We start from the raw sequence: 23,393 nt of genomic DNA on the forward strand, positions 1-23,393 counted from the left end.
AAATGGAGAGGAGGGAAGTTCACAGAGATTTCCTGACAAGATGAAAGGGTGAAGAAAACCCAGTGGGTTCATATTCAAAAACCATTTTGGTGGATGCTGTTTGAGTGAGGGAACCATTTCTTATCATGCTTAAGTACTTGGTCCTGTCCAGGAGTCCACTTCACCTAGCATGTGTTTAGCTGCGTTGACTGTTGTGTTTAACACCACAGTCAATTTTGTAATGTGTGATGAGAATTATTTTTACAGCTGAGCTTCTTGAGAGGCCCGTATCTGGTGTGTAAATCCTGGTGGGTGCAATCTCAATCGTACTAAAGAGGGAAATGTTGATCTTCACCAGGATTAATAAGGTACACAAAAGTATTAGCATCCAATGTTTAACCAAATGAAAAGCAGCCTGGGAACCTGGTGTTCTCTACAGGGAACCCAGTGTGTAGAAGGGTGGGAATGGCGACAAGACGATTCTTAGCACAGGTCATGTCATTTTTCCTATATATCCTCCAATGTCACAGCCTGCATAGGAGACAAAATAGTGACTGCTACTGCAGATATACACTGTGAGAATTTAGTGTTTGTACACAGCTTTAATGAAATCAGGAAGTGTCAGATCTCTGGTATCAGATAATGGCATAAATATTGCAAAGTACTTAGCAATATGATGAGATTAGAAGTAAAGTATTAGTCTGGCATGAGAGGGAGTCTTGAGGGACAGCACAATCCCATTTTGAGTGTGACCTTGGAAAAATTACTTAACCTGTCCTCTGTGACTTTATTGCCCAACTCTAAACCCAAGTTGATGTGTTACTGTCTTGTTTACAGGACTGCATGAGAAAATTAATCAGCCTCTGAGAGACACTCAGATACTACAGTGCTATAAATAGAGCTGGACAGGAAACTTCACAAATCCTTCAACTTTATTGCACATGAAGATAAAACAATCTTTCAAAGGTTGTTTGGTGGGCTGGTGATTGGAACAAATACATATATAGAACAAACATTATTTCTATGGTAAAAGTGCTACTGTGGGATGAGGCTTCACATTCAAACTGCCATTAACTCATTTCATAGAGGGACTTGAACCTGGAACTTTCCTTTCCTGGAAAACTGTTCAGAATTGGGGTGATTGGTTAAAAAAAGCTGTTCATGTTAAAAAACAAACTAACCAACCAACCAAACAAACCCACCAAATCTGACTGTCTCTGAGCATAGTAAGAACAGGAGGAACATGATGCATACATGCAAAATTTAAATGTGGACCAATTCTTACAGAGAATGCAAGGCACAAGGGGAAGAGAAAAGAAGGGGGAGGGGGAATGAAAGAGAATCTAAAAATGCCTGCATATTTATCACCAAATGTGTCTTTTCCAAAGCATATGGAAAAAAAGCATCACACAGAGCACAACACAGCAGGCTAGGTGTAGACTGACTACATAAACCTGTCCCCAAAGCACTGAATGCTGCAACAATATGGAATAGTGAGGTGTGAAACAGCAAATTTAGAGAAGGAAGAGCTATGTCAGCAGCAGCATCAAAAAGTAGAGACTAACATAGCTGTGTTTAAGAGAAATTAGAGGCTGGGGGAGAGGGGAGGGAGAAAGTGTTGGTCCACCATAAGATTATAACACATTTCTAAAGAGGTCTGAAAGAGCTGACTTCCTGCTGTGGGGTTCCTCTCATACTGGTGTGAACAAGCATCATGCTATCACCTGCAAAGTCTTTAAGTGCAAGTGGTGACACTTCAGTATTCACAGCCTCAGAAAATCCAAGGGAAGCAAAAGCAAGATGAAAACCATGCAAGTCAAAAGAGTGCTGCTCCTATTGTTCCTCTTACTGCTTGGTTAACTGGCAATCCCTTTGAGCATCAGAGAGGTCACATCTCCCCAGATGTGCTCTGCCTGCATTCCAGGGCAGGACAGCACTGCCAGTGTGGAAGGAGCTCCCCACACACACCTTTCACAAAAACAGTGCAACGAAATCACCGCAATGAAATCACCCTGCCAGATAGGACACAAGCTCTCACTATGAAAGTGTGGTTTTAGCAGAATATATACCTGTGAGCACAACTACCAGTGGAAATGATCATGCTGTGACATGGCTGAACAGCCCCTTTTACAGAATAGGGAGGACTGAAAACACTTGGGACTGTCCTGAACTGAGTTAGGACTTATGGGCACCTGAAACTAGGTCTGAGTTACCAACAGTAAGAATGGTGCATGTAGACCCTTTCCATCTAGGACCTGGAAGATGCCTGCTGTAAACCTAGGCATGAGCTCCTGCTGGTCCTAGCCCATCTGTCTTAAGGACTGAAAGTGTTATCAAGTGCATGAAGAGCTGAAGCTAAAGGTAACCACTGTAGCTATGACAGGAGGGAGCAGAAGCTTCACAAACAAGTATAATAATTACTATTATGAACAGGTCATGCAGCAGGAACTAAGAAATGAACTTTAGCCTGAGGTTTTGACACCAGATAAAATAGTTGATCGACAGGGTCACTTCAGGACCACACTGAACTCAGAAAAGATGTTACACATGTCCATGTGCTTTGCTGCATGCATTTCCTACCTTGTAGATGGTGTAGCACCACTGACAGTCTTGGGCTTCCACAGGGCACTTTGCTATCTCTAGCATGAAGCAATGGGTTGCTAGTGCAGTCTTGTTATTGTATTGTGTTACAGATGTGTAGCAAGAATCTGGAACAAGCAGGGCTAACCAGTGTCCTTTATTTAGATGATACAATAGGAGTAACAAAGCCTGGGTTGTTTTCCAGGAAGGGATGGGTAGGAGTGTTTCTTTTGGGAGTAAGGGGAATGTGCTTTGAGTATATGCTAGTTTTAATACTTATTTCTGGTTTGGATAATCAGTCCTATAAAAGACACAAATAAGGATGAAAGCTAACTTTGTGATTTGCAAGCCTATGATATCCCACACCTATTTTCAGCAATAAAAAAGCTCAGTTCTTTGTAGTGGACAAGACATTGTCTATAATCCAGGGTGATTATAAAAAAAAAAAAGCCAACTAACTGAAACACACCAAAAACCCCACAAAAACCCAAAAAACCCCAAGAAAACTGCAAATGCTTTATTTTTTTTACCAGCAAGTCAATCTATTTATTTTTTGAAACAGTGAGATAGTATGCCTGGCTGACACTTTTCTGAGAGCTGTTTGAGCTTGTCCTCCCCTGTATTTCAAGAAAAAAAAGGGGGCTTTCCTCCTTTAAATGAAAATTCACTTTTTTTGGCCCTCATTTATTCATTTATTTTTGAAGCTTTCCACCTCTGTTAACTGTGGGAAAAAGGTTTCACTTTGCCAGGGTACAGCATGCATTGTAAAAGTAATTCAATTTTACACCATACCAATGACATGATCAAGGGAACTTTGAGCAGGCTTTGTGACCAAGAGCATTTAACAAGTATGTGAAAAGCTTCCAAAGAGCCTTCATGAGAGAAAGAAAGGTTATAACAATAGGAGAGGTAGTTTGATAGTGGTAAATTAAGAGTCATAGGAGTGACTCTAATCAGGTTAGACTTTAAAGAAAGAGAAGCACTTCTATATCTCGTGGGTATAGGCCTGAGTGCATTAAGAACTGTTGGATTTGTGTTGTAAGGTACACAAATCATCGTGGCACTCAGCACTTGCTCCTCCTTAGACTGACAAATTCAGCCCTGAAAAGGCAAAGAGTTTATAGGCAAAATAAGTAAAACTGCAGATTTGGACCATTTGGAAAAATAATACTGAATCTTTGTCAGTTTTAGTCAACATCTAGATCTCTTTAGAGGTCATTATCTTCCCTTCTGTTCCCTGTGGACACCTCCTGGCAGTTCCAATGCAAGCATGGAAACAGTCTTGTGTATAAAAGCAACGATGAACCATTTACACGTGTTACTAGTTCATGAGTTCTGTGCAGCCTGAGCCTGATTCTGTCCTGAGTTGTACCCCAGTGAAGTACACAGATTCCAACCCAAACACGGTTTGGGTTGGAAAGGACCTTAAAGATCTTCTAGTTCCAGCCTCTTTTTCATGGGCAGGAACACCTTCCATTAGACCAGATTATTTATCCAACCTGGCCTTGAACACCTTCAAGGAGGGGCCATCCATGACCTCTCTGGGCAACCCGTTCCAGTGTCTCACCACCCTTACAGTAAAGAATTTCTAATATCTAGTCTAAATCTACCCTCCTCAAGCTTCAACCATTCCCTCTCATTCCATCACAGCAGGCCCTTGTAAAAAGTCCCCTCCTGGCTTTCTTGCAGACCCCCTTCAGGTACTGGAAGGCTGCTGTAAAGTTTCCCCAAAGTCTTCTGAATCAGCCCCAACTCTCACAGCCTGTGCCCACAGGGAACATGCTTCAACCCTTTGATCATTGTTGTGGCCCTCCTCTGGACCCAGTCCAGCCGTCCAGTGTCCTTCTTATGCTGGAGGCACCAGAACTGTACCACAAGCAAGAAAGGCCATGCAAACAACGAATAATTTTATACACTCTGTGTACACATCTGTGCGTTAGAGAGACTGGGTCTGGGTATGTCATTAACACTTGAGGTTGGTAAGGAAGATGTACAGAGATGTATGCTTTACAGGAGAATCCAGCTATCCAAAGAGGCAACACAGAATCACAGAATGTTAGGGCTTGGAAGGGACCTCTAGAGATCAATAAAGCAGGATCGCCTAGGGCAGACTATAAAGTTGTTAGGGTAGTTAGGGGTAATTCTGTTGTTTCTCACGCATGGCTTAATCAACATCATGTATGTATCTGTTCCCATGAAAAAAATGACCAGAGTTTATTTTGCCCAGGAAAAAGGTTATAACTTGTCTTTTTCTCTGTTAGCAAAAAATAAGAAATTAAAGTTGAGCCTGACTCATTTTTGCAATCAACAGGGACACCTACAGGAAGACAAAATTAACACATTGGCATATTGGGTGTTTTCTGCTTTATTTGTTCACAGCTTGAGCCTATTACCTAATAGAGACACAAGAAAATGGCCCATCTGTTTGCAGTGGGCAAATGTGTGAGTACTGCTCTCTGGGGCTGCATGGGCGAAGGCTTGCTTTTCAAGAACGTATTTACTTTATTCTCTGTTTTCTCAACGGTGTGTATAACTCAATACTAAAAGGCTAATTTGTTTAAGAAAACCAAACCTGACTTCTTCAGTTAATTGCTTACAGAAAAGCTGTAGGTATTGCATAGATTCTGTGTGCTTTGCTGAGTGAACTGGAGTGGCCTCTGCTATGTGACCAGCAACGTAGGGAGGAGCCAGCTTCATGGCAGCAAACCACTTATTGTTCTGGCCTGCTTGCTCTGGTGGGCCTGCAGCTCTTGGAAAAGATCAAGAATGTGTAAGGAGTGGGAGAGAGATGAAAGCCTGTCTATCAAGGAATGGGGATGAGGCAGCCAGGAGGAAAAGTCTGCTCAGGGGCATGTGGGATTTGAGATATGATTAATGTTTTGGCAACATGTTAACAAGTACAGGATCTGGGGACAGAGGGGAAATGCCTATGTGTTCGCTTGCAACCAGCTTCCAGCTAGAACAGAAGCCTCTGCTCATGCCAAAGTGAATCTAAACTTTTGTATGTACATGAGTGGAAACAGGCTGTAATAGGCCAATGTGAAATTTGAAGACCCATATTCTGCAGAGCTTGTTCCACCAGTGGGAGCTGCTGGGTCTGTTTTGTAGCTCCTTTTATGAGAAGATGAACAGGTATCATTTTGGCAAGAAGCAGCACACGCCAAACAACATCAGCAGTCACTGCATCTTCTCTCCAGTTCCACTGTCACTCAGGCTTTTCAAACAATTTTTAATACTGCAGGAGTCAAACCCACTGATGACAGAGCTAGTCCTTACTCCTCTGTAGTCTGCAGGGACAGATCTGCTTGAAGGTATTAGCTATGCTAAGCCTCTTAAATAACTATTAAACACATAAAACTCTTCAATCCTGTGTAACAAATGGCAAACAATAAGGAAAAGCTGATCAACCATTATACAGCAATTTAATCTATGCAATTTGCATAATTTTGTCTAACAGAAGTAGGCAACAGCAGAATTGCTTTCTGAGGAAAGGCAAAAAGCCTGTACAAAACAGGTAAACAATCAGGAATGAGGATTTTGCAAGTCTCTGTCAAAATCTTGGCACATGGACAAAGGGAGTGTGATATAATTGCAAGGGATGTGATATAGATGGACTGGAAGAGACAAAAGGCAAATTGAGAGCACAAAAAAAAGTCAGTATTGCAATCACACTGCAAACTCCATCCCTCTGTATCATTTCAGTAGACATATGTGTTGGCATCCTATACCTGAGCTACAGTCCTAGTAACTATGACAGGCAAACTGCAGCTACCCACATGTGTAACACCTTCATATTTTGAGAGATCAAAGGGTGGTGACTTCTGAGCAGCCTGTTTTACAGATGGTCACAAGGCAAACAAGCCACCAGTTTCCAGGACTCAGGGCCACTCCATGAAATACCCTGTGCCTCCCCTGGGGCTCCTACAGAAACTGTTGTCTCTGGTTTACAGTCTGCAAGGTGGGGTCGTATTTCTGGAAATATGCCCAGTACATTGTGGACTCTGTAACACTAATCTAAACTCACATACTGAGCATGCAGGTATTTCAGGAGCTCTACAAGTTATCCACAAGTAGATAACAGAGTGGTGCTTGACACTACAGAGCCACCTGCTTAGGTACAGCCCCTGCACCAAATGAATTCACACCAAGAGCTCATTAACAACTTAGTGCTTGGCCGCAAAATACTTTTTTTTTTTTTTACTTTTCTTTTAAAGGCATGTCCTCTATTATGTTCCCAGCAATCTGGTGGCCATCAACACCTTGCTGATAAACTGGAAATCTTCACCTTCTTCCATCCTCACCTCTCAAATGACCCATGAAAGAGTCTTGGAGATCAAAGAAATCCTCTTCCATCCTTATCCTTCTGACAGAGAGACTGATGGGATTTAGCACGGGTATGGGAATATGAGCATTTCTCATTGGGGAGTGGTAGGAGTGGAAAATGATTAGGAGTGATGGTGGTGGTGGAAGAGCCCAGATGAATTACCCAAGGAGAAGGTGCATACTGAATTGTGGTCTTCATAGGAAGTGTGAGAAAACCAGAGTGAAATTACTTCCTCTGCCCCAAATAAAGATCAAGGAGTATTTGCATTCAAAGGAGTTGGGTTTTGCGCATATCTCATTTTTTCAGTCACTTTCTTTTAACTAGAAATCCTCACTAATTAATTGTTCTCCAAATTCTGCTCCTGCACATCATATGTCTGAAGGGCTTGCTTGTTTTCCTTGACCTTGCATTTTGCTGTCCAAAGCCAAATTAAATGTATAAAGTAGTAAGATGAGAGAACTAGGGGATTCTATAAGGTTTTTAAAAGATCACACAATTCCAATATGTTAAAGTGTAGTCCTGTGTGCTACAGAAAGCCAAACAAAATGACCAGTGAGAGTTATCCAGTATTCTTTTTATTATTATTATTATTATTTCCCCAGCAATTTTAGGCTTTCTCTTGAATTCATATTAGCAAACAGCAACCTGGGGGCTTTTCATAGCACCTTAGGCAGACTAAAGTGTTGCTGATGAATAATCAGTGATGGAACAGCTGTTATCCAGAGATAACAGAAGACTTCAGGCTGCAGATGTGCATGGGTCAAGGGAGACAATGTTGTGCATGAAAAAGTCATACAATGGAGTTCTGTGTATTTTCTTCAGATCTGAAGAACAAAGAAGGAACGACCTTTTGTCTGCTGCTGTCATTCCCTGCTTCACCATTTTAAGGTAGTTTTCTTTCTTTTTTTTTTTTCTTCCCCTTAATGGGAGGTATTCTGAAACAGAGCCCTGTCAATCATCCCCTGAAATAGATGAGCCCATCCATGAGCCGAATCCTTTTGAAAAGCTTAAATATTCTGAAAGTCAAAACATGTGGCAGTCAGGTTAACATAGTGCTTTGGACACCTGTGATTTGGATGTATTTGTTTCAAAGACAGGCTCATTTTTAATCACTGAATATGACAAGTTTCAAAGGACAAATGAAAAACAGAAGAAAATGAGACTCTTGGGTTCAGTAAAGCTCTTTCCAGCCTACAGCAGTGGTCAGCAGTGTTGTGTAAGAACAGAGCTAGCAAAGGGAGACAATTCTTTTAATCTGTACTGATATTTGGCAGTCTGTGATTTAAGGACTTTTGTGTTGAATTGCATTTGTGGACTATTTTTGTCTATATTTGTTCTTTTTTTTTTTCTCTTGTTTCCCCCTTTTTTTTTTCATTTTGCTTTGATTTGGTTAATCAATCCAAAGTTTCATAATTGATAGAGGCACCTCCTCCATTTGTTCTTACCTTGCTGACACATCATTTCGGGTGATGCCTGTTATTATTTGTGTTCTGAGAAATGGTGAATAGCTGTTTCCTGTTGTTTCTCCATATCTGTCAAAATGTTACATATCACTGTTGTTGCTCCATTAGAGACGTTGTCTGCTTAATCTTTCCCTCTTCAAAAATCTGTCCTGCTTTTAAGTATCTATCTTTGCACGGTATTTTGCCTGACATCCAGCATGGCCAGAGGGTCAAGTGTGAAGCAAGGGCTGTGTTGTGCCATCATCCTCCAGCACATGCTGAGTTTGCTTTGGCCAAAGACAGGTCCTCAGCTCTGGAGAGAAGCAGACAGCTCCTGGCAGGCCCTACTGTAGAAGTGCCCAAACCTCTGAAACATAACTCCATGCCAAGGGAAGGCAGGTGGGGACATTTGTATAATGGTGTACTGTGGGGCCAGGTTGCCCAGAAAGTCAAAGAGCCTCACCTGAGGCTGAGCATAAACCTCTCTCTTCCTCCTGGGAGGAGCACAGCTGTGAGAAGACAGGAGCCCCAGAGCAGAGCTCTGTGCCCAGGAGCAGCGCATGCTGCCACCTACAACCACCTCAGCCCTAACTTCTTCCCCAGGGATGGCTGCAGCCAACAAGTTGTGTGTTCGGCTGCAGGTCTCTGTCCCAAATGCCTACCACCCTGCTGTGGTGCCATCACTTATTCCTTTCCTGAGAGCTTTAATGAAATGATTACATTTTAACTGTTGGGAATTTTTTTAAGGAAGGTGAATGCTCACACCTCAGCTAGGTGGGGGTGCACTCATCCTCTGTGGAGTATTCCTCATATTTTAAAGAGAGAGTTGTGTTGGATTTAGTTGAGAAATGTGAGAGCACACAGCAGTTATGTTCCCAGCCCAGCCTGTTATATTTTATGATTCCCATTCCCAACAGATGGAAATGGCTTCTGTTGCTCTTACTGTCCATGGGAAGCTGGTGTTTGGAAGTACACTCCCAACACTTCTGTTTAGTTTTTCTGTTTGGGTCATTATTTTACTGTTGAAGATAGGATTTTGGGGGTTTCTGTTTGTTGACTGGTTTTGGTTGATTGTTGTTATTGTTGTGTTGTTTTCTCCCCTCCTCCACACTTCAGTCTTTGGGCTGCCATTCACCTGTTTTCATACTGTCTTCACACCTTTTGTTTTTCAGTGCCATGCTACCACAACAGAGACTCAAAGGGTATTTTCTTTCTTGGAGGATGCTTTGCATGCCCATTGAATGCATTCAATAAAAATACTTTTCTCTCTCTTTCCTACTATGGAAAAAGGTTGTTATATATGTCCTACTCAGGTAATTGAGATTGGCCAACCCATCATCCTCAAATTGCCTGAGTTTAATTTCTTGACTTTTTTCAGATCCTAGGATGACTGATCTTCCTCTCTCCTTGACAGAGAAAATTAATCCACAACGTGAGTATTCAAAACTTTTCAACAAAAAATTTAGTCACTGACATACAAATCTGATCTCCTTTCTCCTACCCTTTCCATTTTGTTTTGTGTAATTGAATTTTTTTCAAGGTTGAAACTTGACCAAAAATCAGTGCATTTCCAATCAACAAAAGAGGCACACTGGAATGACATGGTGAAAAAATTGGTTACAGCAGTCATCTGCTGAAAGGAGGGAGAAGAGCCATCACTTGGTGAGGTGCAGAGCATGGCAACTGCCATTGTTGCTAATGGGAGAAGAGGCTGCTGAGCTCCTCTTGGGAATTTACTGCTTTAATTTTTTTCTTGAGTTATTTATTTGCTCGTTAAACAACTCATCTCTTAGGGCAGTGACTCCCAAAGAGAGTAATAGTGTGCAGACAGAAGATAAAAATTTGCTCTGGTTGCTCAGTTGTTTCAAATTAAACTGTCAAAACTGTGGCCATCGTTAATTTACTGGAGTGGCACATGTCACTGCTGCATGTTGGAGAGTTGCTGGTGAGTCCTGTCTCTCTCTCTTAGACATTTGGAGCAGGATTTCCCAAACTATAATCTAATGGACAATGTCGAGTAGTCTGCAAAGCCATATTAATGTAACTCATTGACATTTTCTCTCTAATGTTTAATTTAAAAATGCTTTGAGAAGAAGTGCTACAGGCTGCAGGAAACAGCAGGGTGCTCTGTGGCTCAGGGGAAATGGGGACCATCACACTTACAGGTCAGGTTTGCTCTCAGAGAATGTCTCTGTCAGTCTCCATTCCCAGGTGACCAGTGTTTTCTGCTGTCCAGACTCCCTGTCCCTCGGCTTTTGTCTTCCAGATCCACCCTTTGCATGTAAAGCAACATCACATGCATCAAAGCAACCCCAAAACCTGTTTTCTTAAGGAGCTGGTTAAGTCAGACTGTGCACAAAAAAGATGCCTCCGAAGACTCCTGTTCCAAGATCCTCTCACAGCCATTGACTCAAAACCAATCCCCTCCCTCAAAAGATCCTACTGATGAGGTGGCTTCTTTTTCATTGCTGGTAGACAAGGATAGAATTAAACACATCAAACATGCTTAGTTTCCAAAGACAAGGTTGTAAAATGTCACACAAAAGATATACATATATCCATGACTTTTACCACTTTTATTACCTCTCTATCTTTTCTTCGGAGGAGTCATTGTCTGGGGAGAATCAAGAGCACATTTCTGTGGTAGGAAGTAAAGGAAAAAAATCTTCCTTGCGTGATGTACTATACTCTTCCCTTATCATAAAACTTTTTATGTGGATACTCTTCCTCGTATTAAACAACTTTCTTTCTTGTAAATGATCAGCTTTGTATTTTATTATTATTATTTATCAAAATAACATCAACCCCCCTTGTTGTAACACCCTCCCCCTAAAGCCCAGCTCTACAGAAGTATTTGCTTGCGTAGCTTAGGATAGTGCTTGATTGTGGTTCAAGGCTTGAAAAAAAAGAAAAATTAAATACTAGAAAGAACAGAAGAAACTCAAGTGCTTGGGCTTTAAGGAAAAACATTTACTATAAACAAATATTAGTAAATATTCTAACCAAGAGATAAGGAGGTATTGATTTGCTATTGATAGTCTATAGCACTGCTTGCAAAAGGTAAATAGAAGAGCCCTGAAATTCCAGAGGCATGACCAAGCAGCTGGTTAGAAATAATTCTTACAAAACACTGTAGTACAGGCAGAGCAGGAAAGGCTGCAGCTGAGTTGAGTAACTGCTGACCAGGTAAAGTTGATCAACAACTATCTGATGAAGAGCAGCAATGGCAAGCTGGCTCTTCTGGATTAGTATCGCTTCCCAGGGGGAAGCTGGGCTAGACTTCCTGTAGCCCTGCAGAAGAGGTGACAACTCAGGACTGGTGAAGGTTGATTAAGGAGACACCAAAGGCTGGCATGAGTTACTTGTTTTAGGAAGAGAGTTGATCCTTCTGGCCTTATGAGCTCTTTCAATGTTCAGACAGTCCAGGTATGTGTCAAGACGTGTGCCAGGGGGCTGGATATGCTCTCCATGCACTGACCTGGGGTGTAGCACGCAGGCTGTGTCTGTTGCTGCTCAAACGTCTGTTTCTCTTTTCCACAAATTCTGGAGAGTCTCCGGGGGTATGTGGGGTGAAGGTATCTGGGTCTGCAGCATCTTCAGTGGCTGGTGGAGTTTACTGCTCTGCCTGTGAGTTATGAAATGCACATGGTCCATCCAAGAAAAGCTCCTGGGAATAGAGAGCTGCTTTGCCTATGGCAGATGTCCTCAATTTGCCAGTGACAGAAGGGCATGCTGCTGGCACCAAGCTGCTGTTCCTGTCCTCAGCTGCTGACAGAGCCCCTCATCTGCTGCCTCTGGTTCCTCTCAGGTGAGTGGTACATATGAACAAAATACACACATGACGCAAGTCACTTGAAGCCTTACTTACTCCTCCCTGATGCATAGAGGCTGAGTTCAAGAGGTGCAGGAAGCTGCCTGTGGCCAGCTGGGACTGCAAACTCCAACCCTTCCCAGGGATGGGGAAGGCAATCCTTCCTTCTTCAGTTTCTCCAGCAAAACAAAAAACAAGGCTTACTCTTTTTAAGGGTTTTTCAGGAGCTCCCACTGAGGCAGCCAACTCCATTCCATCTGGCACTGTAAATTAGTCAGGGAAAATTCAGGAGCTTCACAGGTAAGGCATGTGGTTTAGGTTGGGTTTTTTTCAGTCCTTACTTTGTTTTTTTTTTTTTGACACAGGTGCCTGTTTTTTCCTTACATTAAAACCTCTAACAGTTAACATCCCTCCCCTATTCCAAATGCAATGTAAGAAAATGAAGCTGTCTCAAAACACCTTTGAGATATTCTCTCAAATGCCATTAAGACTCCAGGTCTTCTCGAGTCACTTTCAAAGCTGAAACACATCAATTTCACAGCATGCTGTGGGCTAGTATTTGATGGGTGGATGCATCCATGGGCATGGAGCTGCAAGGTCAGAGTGTGAATCTTCAACTAAGCAAGTTCACCCTTATCCAGAACAGCTCCTGCTTTCATCAGTGAAGGCAGATTACATATTGTGGAAGTGTTGGAGAAATCCCAAAACCTAGATGGGTTTTTCCATAATACAGCTTAAGTTTGAAAACGCACTAAGCCAACAGCAGCATAAATGGCATAGAGCAGCAGCACATGAATGCAATAGAGGGAGTTCAGTTCTCAACTGTGAAACGATTCAGAGGACAAAAGTCTTCTCTTTCAGAAAGCATGGAGGTTTCTGATAAATTTAAGCCCAAATCTGATATTATTTCATCTGTTTCATCACAAATTCACTTTTTTGTACCTATTTCTAGCACATATATGACATGCCAATTAGAAGAGACAGCTGTGCTGGAGAAACCAAGCTGCAAAATAACCATGTCCACTGTTTAACACCAAGCACAAGGGACAGGCATGACAGCTTGTTTCTGAGTTTATCCTATATCCTTTGCTCCTGCGTAAGTGTCAGGGGCTCACAGGCAAACTCTGCTCCCTCCAGGTAAGGAGGGTATTGGGGTACAAGGCCAGCTTGGTCAGCTCCCCAGCATTTGCCTCCGTGAGTGAAAGGTCTGGAGTGATTCTCCCCCCAGCACAAGGGAGGGAGCAGGGGGCCAAGTCTCAGTGCCTGCAGATCCATAGCTGTGCACCAGTACTCTGCTTCTGTGGCACATCAGCTTTGTTTTCAAGTACCGCTGTGGAGATTTGTCATCAACTTCTTCAACACATCGTTATGCTGCTGTCCTCCTCTCTGCTCCCTGCCCTCCACCCCTTATTGGTGCCCCCTCCACCTTCCCCCTACTCGATTGCACTCAACAAGACAGTCTGAATTTTCAATATCTATACTTTTTTTTTTCTTTTCCTCCTTCTTTTGTCTTCTGGTAACAGCATTTGGCATTTCCCGGACAGCCCGTACTCCATAAGGCCTTAGTGTCTGAATACGAGGACGGCTTGAATGTTGCCTGCTGAGACTGAAGAAGAACTTGAGTGAAAATAATCCTCTCTTTTGTTCCGCTTGGGTTGCTTTTTGTTTGCCTGACAGATGTTCGGCCCCTGTGCGTGTGCACGGAGCGGCTCCTCCGCCGGGCCCTCTGATCCGCCAGCTTATTGATTTCTGCCTATCTGTGAGGCTTGTCTCCAGCCCTTACAGATGCAAGGGCTGTGGCCCAGGCAGCAGCCCCTCTCCTTTGCACACAAATAGGGTGATCATCTATTGTGAGGGGGCCGGCAGGGGAGAGCCAGCCTTCACTCCTGCTTTGAGCTGTTGTGACAAATTTGGGCAGGTTTTGGAGGGCAGAAGGGAGATGCACATCTAGCACCAAGCTATGATGCTGCACTTTGACATGACATGCTATCGTGCAGGTGTCTGAGCAAGCAGGAAGGAAGCTTCGGGCAGAAACGTCTCAGAGCCTTGCACTGTGCCTATGTGTTAATGCAAGTTCGTATTTCAGTCACTTGACTGATGGACACAGGGATCGAAGCTGTTACCAGGGGAAGCCTTGTAAACCTTGCTATTGCCCTGCTCCTCTACCATAGCGTTGCTGTCCACTATTCCAAGTTTCACCATCTGACATAACCACACAGTCACTGCATCCAAGACTTTCATCTTGTAATCCACTTGCAATGCTTTTCTTCCATCTTTCTTTTTCTGTTGTGGCTTGACTTTCTGCCTGCTGAGTAGTGGTGCAAAGACTGTCAGCAGAAAGGTGTCAGGGTGCTCTGCATGGGAGGCACACTGCAGACCTTCTAGGTTCACTTTGCTTTTGACAGCAGCTTGGCTTTTCTTTAACCCCTGACATATGGTTGCAGAAGTATGAACTGCCACTGGTTTAAGTGCTCTGGATGGAGTATAGAAAATGAGGTGGTTGGCTATGCTCAGCTGTCTCCCCTCTCTAAGTCCATGCCCCTAGAAAGCAGACACGGTGCACTGCCCACCACATCCCTGTGACTGCAGCCTTTCACCGGTGCCTGTAATGCGTGAGTGGAGTGGATGCACCCTCAAGGTGTATCCCTTTCCCTGAGGCCAGGATAGAAGCTTATAAAGGGCAGCTCCAGGGTGTGTCTTCCATCCTGCCAACCCATTACTTGCCTTGCACCTCCAGTGAACTTGTTGGCTGCAGGCCAGCTTTACTGCTTTCTACCACATTCTCCTGCCTTACCTTCCCTGTTCTAAAGCATGTTGTTGTGCCTGTCAGAGCCTCCAGAGCTATGACTGCACACTGGCTAGGAGTGGGATGTCCTTGGATTTTACTGGTGCTACTAGACACTAGGTTGTCATTTAATACCATAGCAGTTGGGTGCAACAGTTTATTGAAAACTAGCTAGCTATGTGTAAATAACTGTTGCGTGACAGGATATATTACCCCTAGAAACACATATGGACACTTTTGTGGTGGTACAGAGTTAATCTGTTCTCACCTTTCAAGAGTTGGAATAACTTGTTTTGGACTTGTTAAGACAAAACACCCCCGTGACATGTTGTATCACAGAATGTCAGGGGCTGGAAGGGACTTCAAGAGATCACCTAGTCCAACCCCCCCTGCCAAAGCAGGATCACCTATATCAGCTCACACAGGAACGCACCCATGCAGGTCTTGAATATCTCCAGAGAGGGAGACTCCATCCTGCTGGATCTTCCTGAGAGGCTGTAAGAGCTGGCAGCAACGCTTCCCATGGTGTCAAGTGATAACATGAAAAGCCAGGAGTTTGCAGCCTGTAGTGGCCTGTGTTGCAGCTCCAGTGGTGTTACAGTTAGTGGGTCTGAAACTGACACCACAGTACAGTGCCTCTCAGTCCTCAGTGGATGCTTCCCACCAAATGCTTACTGGGACAAGGCTCAGTCAAAGCTGATGGCAAAGGAGGTGCCTCTGTGTAATACTTCTTTGAATAATGACTAGCTGGGAAGAGAGACCTCGACAGCATCTGTAGGGCAGCAGATGTTCCACCCAGCTGTGTGAGCCCCTGCTGCCTGTATTTCTCTCAGTGTGCTCTGGCAGCACCATAGGGGTCTCCTTCACTCCCATGAGTAAGACAAACAAATGCTCCTCTCAGCATTGGCTCAGGTTTTGAGATACCCTTCTCTGATGCATGTGTAATGCAGTTCAAGTAGGGTATACATATGGGGTTTTAATGTAGGGAAAATAACATTGACAAAACCACAGCAATGTCAGTAGCCAGCCAGTTTTGGATCTTCCTTGACACATATGTAAAAATGTGGAAAGGGGGCTCATTTGGAAAGGAGAAGAGCTTTGTAAAATGCTACCTGGTTTGACAAGTGGGATCTTGCCAAGCCTGCTGAACCTTCTATTGGCATTTCTTTCAGTCAGCAGGGGAGGACCGTAACTGCTGAGAATCATTCAAACATACACTCTGCAAACGGAATTTTGTCCTGGGAGTATCATCCAAATACTCTATTAGCTGGCTGGTGGCTTGGTGACCTTTAAGGTGCTAAAAACAAGAGATCTGGAGCTAAGCATTCACCTGCACCAAGTTGTGGGTATGGTCAAACTCCTAGTTCAAACCAGGGACAGCAGGTGATGTATGAATCATTCACAAGATGAATGATGAAGATGAAGAGGAGATTAAATTCCAAAATGTAGATCTGTTTGCCCTCTGAAGTCAGGAGACTGACTGACTAAAATTTCCTCTGGCTTCCAGGAAATGCCTTATTGAATACAGCCTTGTACATCAGATGGTATCTGTAGGACAATGCAACATGCTGCCTGAAACAAGTGATTTTGTACCTGCGCATTTTTGCAAAGGCCATGTTTTAACTCTCTGTTGGCACTATTAGACCAGCGTGGTGGGAGTTATATAAAGCAGTTATATTCCATAGATGGTATCTGAAACCCAAGCTGTGCTCGTGCTGAATGTTAGAAACGAAAATCAGTATTTGGACTAATTCCTTTGACTTGTTTCTGCCTTTACTCTCGTAGCCCTTCCCCTTGCTCTGCACAGCCTGTGGGTGATATGTTGTTGTTTTTAAGGCTGCGTGTGAGATATTCTGTGACTTTTCTTTTAAAGCAGTTCTTTGAAATTCTGCTGCTTCTGTACTGGGGTTTGAGCACTGTTGCGTCACTGTTGTGATGGTCTGTCAAGCCACTTAATTGGGTTGTCTCATTAAAACTTGCAATCAGCACTTACAAGGCAACAAACCTGTAGTCCAACACTGTAGCTAGAGCCACACTAGCTGACCAAGAGCCTGTGCATGAGTTGGGATATGGATGCATAAGTGAACAAGAAACCGCCTCTCTTGTGAACTCACTCAACAGCTTCTAAGATGGAAATTGAATGTATCAGACAACCTCCAAATTTACTTTCTCTCTAATGATACTAACTGGAGCAATTCAATTAAAATCAACAAAAGACTTTTAGTCTCCAGTTCAGAGGCAAGACTACTTCTGGGAAGTCAAACTGGACACTTAAGGACAATCCACTAGTCTCTATTGGATAACTCAGCCTCAACGTTCTTTTTGTTAGCAGGAGTGTGAGGAAATGGTACAAGAAAAGGATAAAGTTGTGTAGTCTTTAATAGAAATTGAATCCTTGGAGTAGTTCCATAACACATTTTGACTTTGAATGGAAACAGTATATGAAAAAAGACTTTACCTGTGCAAGTCAAAATATTAAATTACTACAGTGCATTCTCTTATGAGTAGTCCATTTTTTCCATTTTTTTAATCTCAGGCAACTACGTAGAATGACTGCACTTACTTCAGAAGTTTGATTCACTGTCCTTTTTACATTTTAACTGCAATTATGATTTCTAGCACCGTAGTTAAATTTATCTGGGAGCATGAATTGGAGCTCAGAGCTCCAGGAAATCACAGGGAGTGAAAATGAGCGTGGCTTTTCTGCTAACAAAGACCTTAAACTAAATATGGGGTTTAAATTAAACTCTCTTAAATGTTTGTGCAGGAGTCTTATGGGTTAAATTAGGCATGTGAATACCTGCATATAGATGCTGCTTTGGCCATTGCTCAGAGAAGAGCATCTTGCCTGTTTGGTACTTCACTAAATTTGATGGAGAGTACAGAAGCATATTAACAGAGATCAAGGGCCACTATGGCCCCTGACTTTAAAGGCTCCAGGGCCCACCAAAATACATTTGATGGTTTAGACGTAATAGCCTGTGTTGAATGATGAACCTGTGCTCAAGGCTGAAAGCTCAACAGCTCTGCACTGAAGGCCTGGAGAGAGGAGGGGGGAAACTGAGTCCTCATGTTTCTGCAGAAATGCTTCAGCCATGACCAAGTGCATGTTCTGCCTGAAATGGAACAGCTTCCAGGAGATACTAGTCTTCCAAGTGATGTCTCCTGAGAGTTAAAGAGGGCAGATAAACTCCATTATACATCAGTCTAACAAATGCATAGCCCAAGCTGAGTCACATACCACACGGGTTTTCGCATGAGCTTATGTGAATTCTGTTCAGAATCACTTAGCACTTGCATTTTTTAAAGAGCGATTTAATGCAAAAGCCCTGCTATGTACAAACTGAAAATGCATTGGAATCACCTTTTAAAATGTTTTTACTTCAACTTTTGTGGGTTAGCTTAGGGTGAGTACTTCCCTTGGCTTTTGTGAAAAGCTGTAACACCCCAGACTTTGTGGCTTATTTTAAATCAGAGAATGAAAACACACTGCGTGGCTCTTCCAAAGACAAATTATCTTTCATTTTAAAAAATCTCATCTAATTGTCATTAATCAAGCCATCCCCTGCATTAATAAGATGAAGGCAGGGAATGGAATGGCATTCCAGCTCAGGCAGCTGTTGCACATGTCAACCAGTTTCAAAATGCTTGGCAGAAGTTGTAAATGCAGTTCTAATGAGATCAACTTGTCTGCAACTAGCAAACAAATACCAGGCGCACCAAAATGTTTGTTTGCCATGGGACTTAATGGAGATTGTGTTAACCATCCATACATGTTAAGAAAAGTCAGATCAAGCATAGGCAGTGACAGTGGAATGCAGCTTTCTGCAAAATGATTGCTTGTATAAAACCTGAGGAAAAGTCTCCTCCTCCTCTTTTTTTCTTCCTGCCCTCTCCCTTCCTCATCAGGACTCTTACCTTTCTGGTATTTCAGTGCACAATGTTCTTTACAAAGGCTGCATAGGCAAGCAACAAATATGTTTTCTACTGGAACATTTGAAGATGTGTTCCTGGTAGAGGACAGATTCCCAAAGGCACTCCACAGTATCTCTCACCTCCCAGGTATACCCAGCTGAGTATGGTTCCATCAGCAGCCCAGGCAGGTTGTGAAGAAGAAGAGACAGTTACCTGAGCCACCCAGGGTCTGCAGTATGACAGTATAGCATCTAAAGACCAATAGACAACTTGATCACACACCACCTCTGACTGCCAAGCTGAGTACAGTCAGTTTTCACAAAGTCTGATTAAACAGGCATTGTCCGGAGGAGCTGGAACCCTGTTCAGCTAAGCCATCTCACTGGAATAGACACTGCAGATGTCCTGTACTCACACCGGGTGAGCACCCAGGTGGATCAGCACATCAGCGCAGGAGATCACTATACTTGTGTGGCTGGAGACAGCTAAGCAATAACAATATAAATCTCAGAGAAGTCAGCTCTTAGGTAAGCCAAAAGCACTTCACCCAACTGTGAAGTATCTGTAACACTACAGTATAACTTGCAATCTTCTACATCTTGTTCCTTGGTAAAAATGGGAATCCTGATTTATAACTCCTTTCATGATTCTTTGACATAAAGTGTAAAAAGACTGTTTGAATTTTTGGTATTGTGACTACTCCCTTGTAAGTATCCATTTATTGTGTGTCTTGTGCCAAATAATATTAATTACTGTAGGCCACAGCAAAATCCATCCCTACCTTCACTTGAGCCTTTGAAATGAACAGTGAAGTTTGAACTTTGCCAGCAACTGTTAGGAAAAGGGCCAAGAACAGCCTAACAGGAAGATACTGAGTATTTGTTTGTTTGTTTTTCTGCTAAACCATGTTTGTGTAATTATGAATACTTTGCTACAACTGCTTAGAAAAGGAAATGTACATAAAAAGGTCCATACAATTTAACTACATATTAGAGTTGAAAGAATATAAGCCTGGTCTCACTCTGTTGCACCCACACAGACAAAAACCCTTCTCAAAAGGAATTTGGTTTGAGAAAGCAGACCAGGAGAGAAATCTTAGTTAACTTCAGGACTGTATGCCATGTGGTCTGTTTTACAACTGCCCCAAATGGCCTAAAAGTGAAAGACATTGACACTAAACAAAAGCAACAGCTGAAAGAATTTGAATGCTAGAATTTCAAAAACCCTTTTAGTCAAAAGTTTGTTCCTAACTCTGGATCAGGAACCCTGACAAGGCAGGAATTACTTTATGCTCCTAAAACTATCTTCTACAAGACTGGAGAGAGACAGGACTAACATATTTTACCCAGATTCACACAAATGCTTCTTTAATCATTCCTCACTTGCTCCTGGCACTTCTCCCCAAGCTTGGGTTGGTAAAATCCAGAATCACTAAATTGAAGTCACTTGCCAAGGCAGCTTTCTCTTACTTTCCAGGATGGGTGATTTTAGGGCATCAAAAAATGTTTTTCAAGTGTGGGAAATGACAATTCTGTCCTCGTAATTAAATAAAGGAGTGAGTTGCAGTAGGACAACTTCAAACTTCATATTTCAAATGTTTTATGATTTCCATTTAAATAGTTTTATCTAGCAAATAGCAAAAAAAAAAAAAACCAAACAATTAAGCAGCCTGTTCCTGACTCCCATGGCACATGTAGTACCACAGGCATATCTCACTGTAAATGAAAAACATCATTCTAGAGTGAGAAAGGTCAGTATTTGGCTTATAAAACAACATTTTGATTCAGCCTTAAGAACATCTTCATTTTAGTTAAAGGAAAATTAAACTTATCCTTGACTGATACAGTGAACGATACACTAAATATTTACAGTGTAGTTGCAATATTTATCTCCTGTCGAGCACTTTCATTTTCCATAGTAAACAAGCCCCCTCCCCATGCACAAAATGGGTTTGATGCATAAACAATATTGCCGAAAATGTGTCCAAAAATAAAGTAAGGTCTACTTTATTACAAACCTTGTTTTTAAGGCAAATTCTGACCTTTATATAAGCACCAATATACTGCCACTTGGCTGAGGTCAAAATAAAGCCTCCCAGCTCCTCAAAACCCAGTACCACAAAGCACATATAGTGGGAAACTGGTAAAGGATGTATGACTATTTTTACTCACAGCGTGTGTAATTGTGTTGAAGCCTGTACTATCAGCTAACTATTGCCATCTTACGGTGGGACTTAGTATTGCTGTAGATGACGTCGAGCTGTGACAGCTTCTGTGTACCACTCTTGTTCTATACCCGTCACTTGAGAGTTCTTGAACAAGGTGGTTAGAAAAGCTCACTCCAAGATTAGTCAGACCCAGCAATACACCTTTCTTTAGAAAGGCATGTAACTCGTTTAATACTAAAAAAAGGCACTGCAAGATAGTTTTCCCTCTCTTCCATAAAATTTCATTAATGCCATCTAATCCCCAGCCAAGCAGACCTGCCAAGCCCAGACTTCTGCTTCTAGCAACCTTAAGTGGTATTGTTGCATTTGTTTTGCCTAGAGGTACCTCTACAGCCTCCATGCCTAGACAGGTCTGTAACCACATAGTGCTCAAGGTGCTTCACAAACTGTTAATTTACAATGTAGATATGGTGCAAGATGACTACTGACACGATCTATATACAGGAAGTACAGGCACAGAACTAAGGAGGGTTGCAGACAGTCAGGGCATTCCTACCTTTCAGCCCTAGATATTTTGCAAACAAAGCTAAGTAGCTCGGAGGATTAAAATAACCCACCCTCTCGGTGCCTTTTATCTGTAAGTCACATCTGACATCTGGAATTTTCAAATGTGTTTTAATTCTAATGAGCAAACAACTAACTTGTAGCTGAGTGGCTCATAAACAGGTTTCACACATCTTCTGTCACTCCTCAACTTCTAACTCTGAGCATGAGTGGTGAGGACATCAAGGCAGAACGTAACTGGGAAGTTAAAAACAAATGGGGAAATAAACCTTCCCATACCACTGGGTCCAAACACATTCACAGAGGTGGTGAATGTAGTGCTACCTTCTGTAAAAGAAATTTGGTATTTTCAGTCAATGGGCTTGCGATAAAGCTGGTTCTTCAGCCCCAAGTACTCTGCATGGAAATGGAAAACTGAAAAGGATACAAAATAACCACCTTGTCTGCACAAGTGCTCTTACAGGATAGGATAGCACTCATGCACCTTTGCAGGAAAACGTGGGTCCCTGGTATCTGCTGTTGTATCTACTCTGAGATTACACATGAGATCACACAAGAGATCTGACCACTCAAATCACTTTGCATTTCTCCTAAAACAGCTTAAAGAAACAAGCCCAGATGCCTCAACTAAACCAAGTAATTCCTCAAACTTGCTGGATATGCATTTATTCTGGATGTACAGTTTACCCTTAAATATAAAAGAATCCAAGTTTATAAACATTTTGGTTAATTGAATCACTGCAATTTCCCTACATATTTGGTATCCTGTAAGAACATTAATTCAGGTACAAATTAGTTTAATTCCTTTTGTTTATTGTCCTTCTCTTCACTGTTTAGATCTTGAACACCGCAAACAGACTTGTCCCAATGGCAGGCATGTCAGCTTGTGGCATGCTCCTTTTCTTTGCAACTTAAATAGTCTTTAGTTTCACTAGACTTCACCCAACTTTGCATAAAGTAATAACAATCTATTAGGAAACACTCAAGCAATTCAACACAAATCTGGTATCAAAGATAGCTGAGCCTAAAGTGCTTTAATTGAGTTTTATAGAAGTAACTGAGCATGTATTTAATTTGGTATTGCTGATTTGTACCTTAGACACAGCTTTCTCTGCAGTTTGCTCAGCATAAAACAGCATACAGCTACAGTCATTTATACAACTAATCTTGTCTATTTAAGATTACTTTATTCGCAAATAATGCTAACCGTTACGTTGAACGTGCTTAGAAGTTGACTTGTTGACCAAAGGACTTCAGCCGGCGTTATTCAGAGCGAGATGCTGTGTACCTTTCTTACTGCCTAACTACGCGGAGATGAAGTGCTGCCTCCTTACTCTGCCCAACAGTGGCACCCAGCGGCCAAGTGTTTTCATGAACACTTTGCAAAACAGCTGTTCCAAGTTCCCACTCACCCAGTTTCCCAAACACAGCTAGACTGTTCAAACGCACTAGCTGTTTCTATTACTGAGCTTCAAAATGCTACCCACTATTTAAACTGTCTAGAAAGCCTAAGACCACCATTGCTGGGGAAGAACCAGCCAGAGCCAGGAAAAATGTGCAGCACCCAAAATGCTGCAGAGAATCAAGAAGGTTGGAAGAGACCTCAAAGATCATCGAGTCCAACCTATCACCCTAAACCTTATGACTGTCTAAACCATGGCACCAAGTGCCACGTCCAATCCCCTCTTGAACACCTCCAGGGATGGTGACTCCACCACCTCCCTGGGCAGCCACCTCCCAATAGGAGACAGAGTAGGGTCAAACGCATCAGTAAAATCGTTCTTTGAGAAAACAAGTACACCATCTCAAGCAGATAGATATTTTAT

Source organism: Indicator indicator, chromosome 2 (genome assembly GCF_027791375.1).
Source record: "Indicator indicator isolate 239-I01 chromosome 2, UM_Iind_1.1, whole genome shotgun sequence".
NCBI lineage: Eukaryota > Metazoa > Chordata > Aves > Piciformes > Indicatoridae > Indicator > Indicator indicator.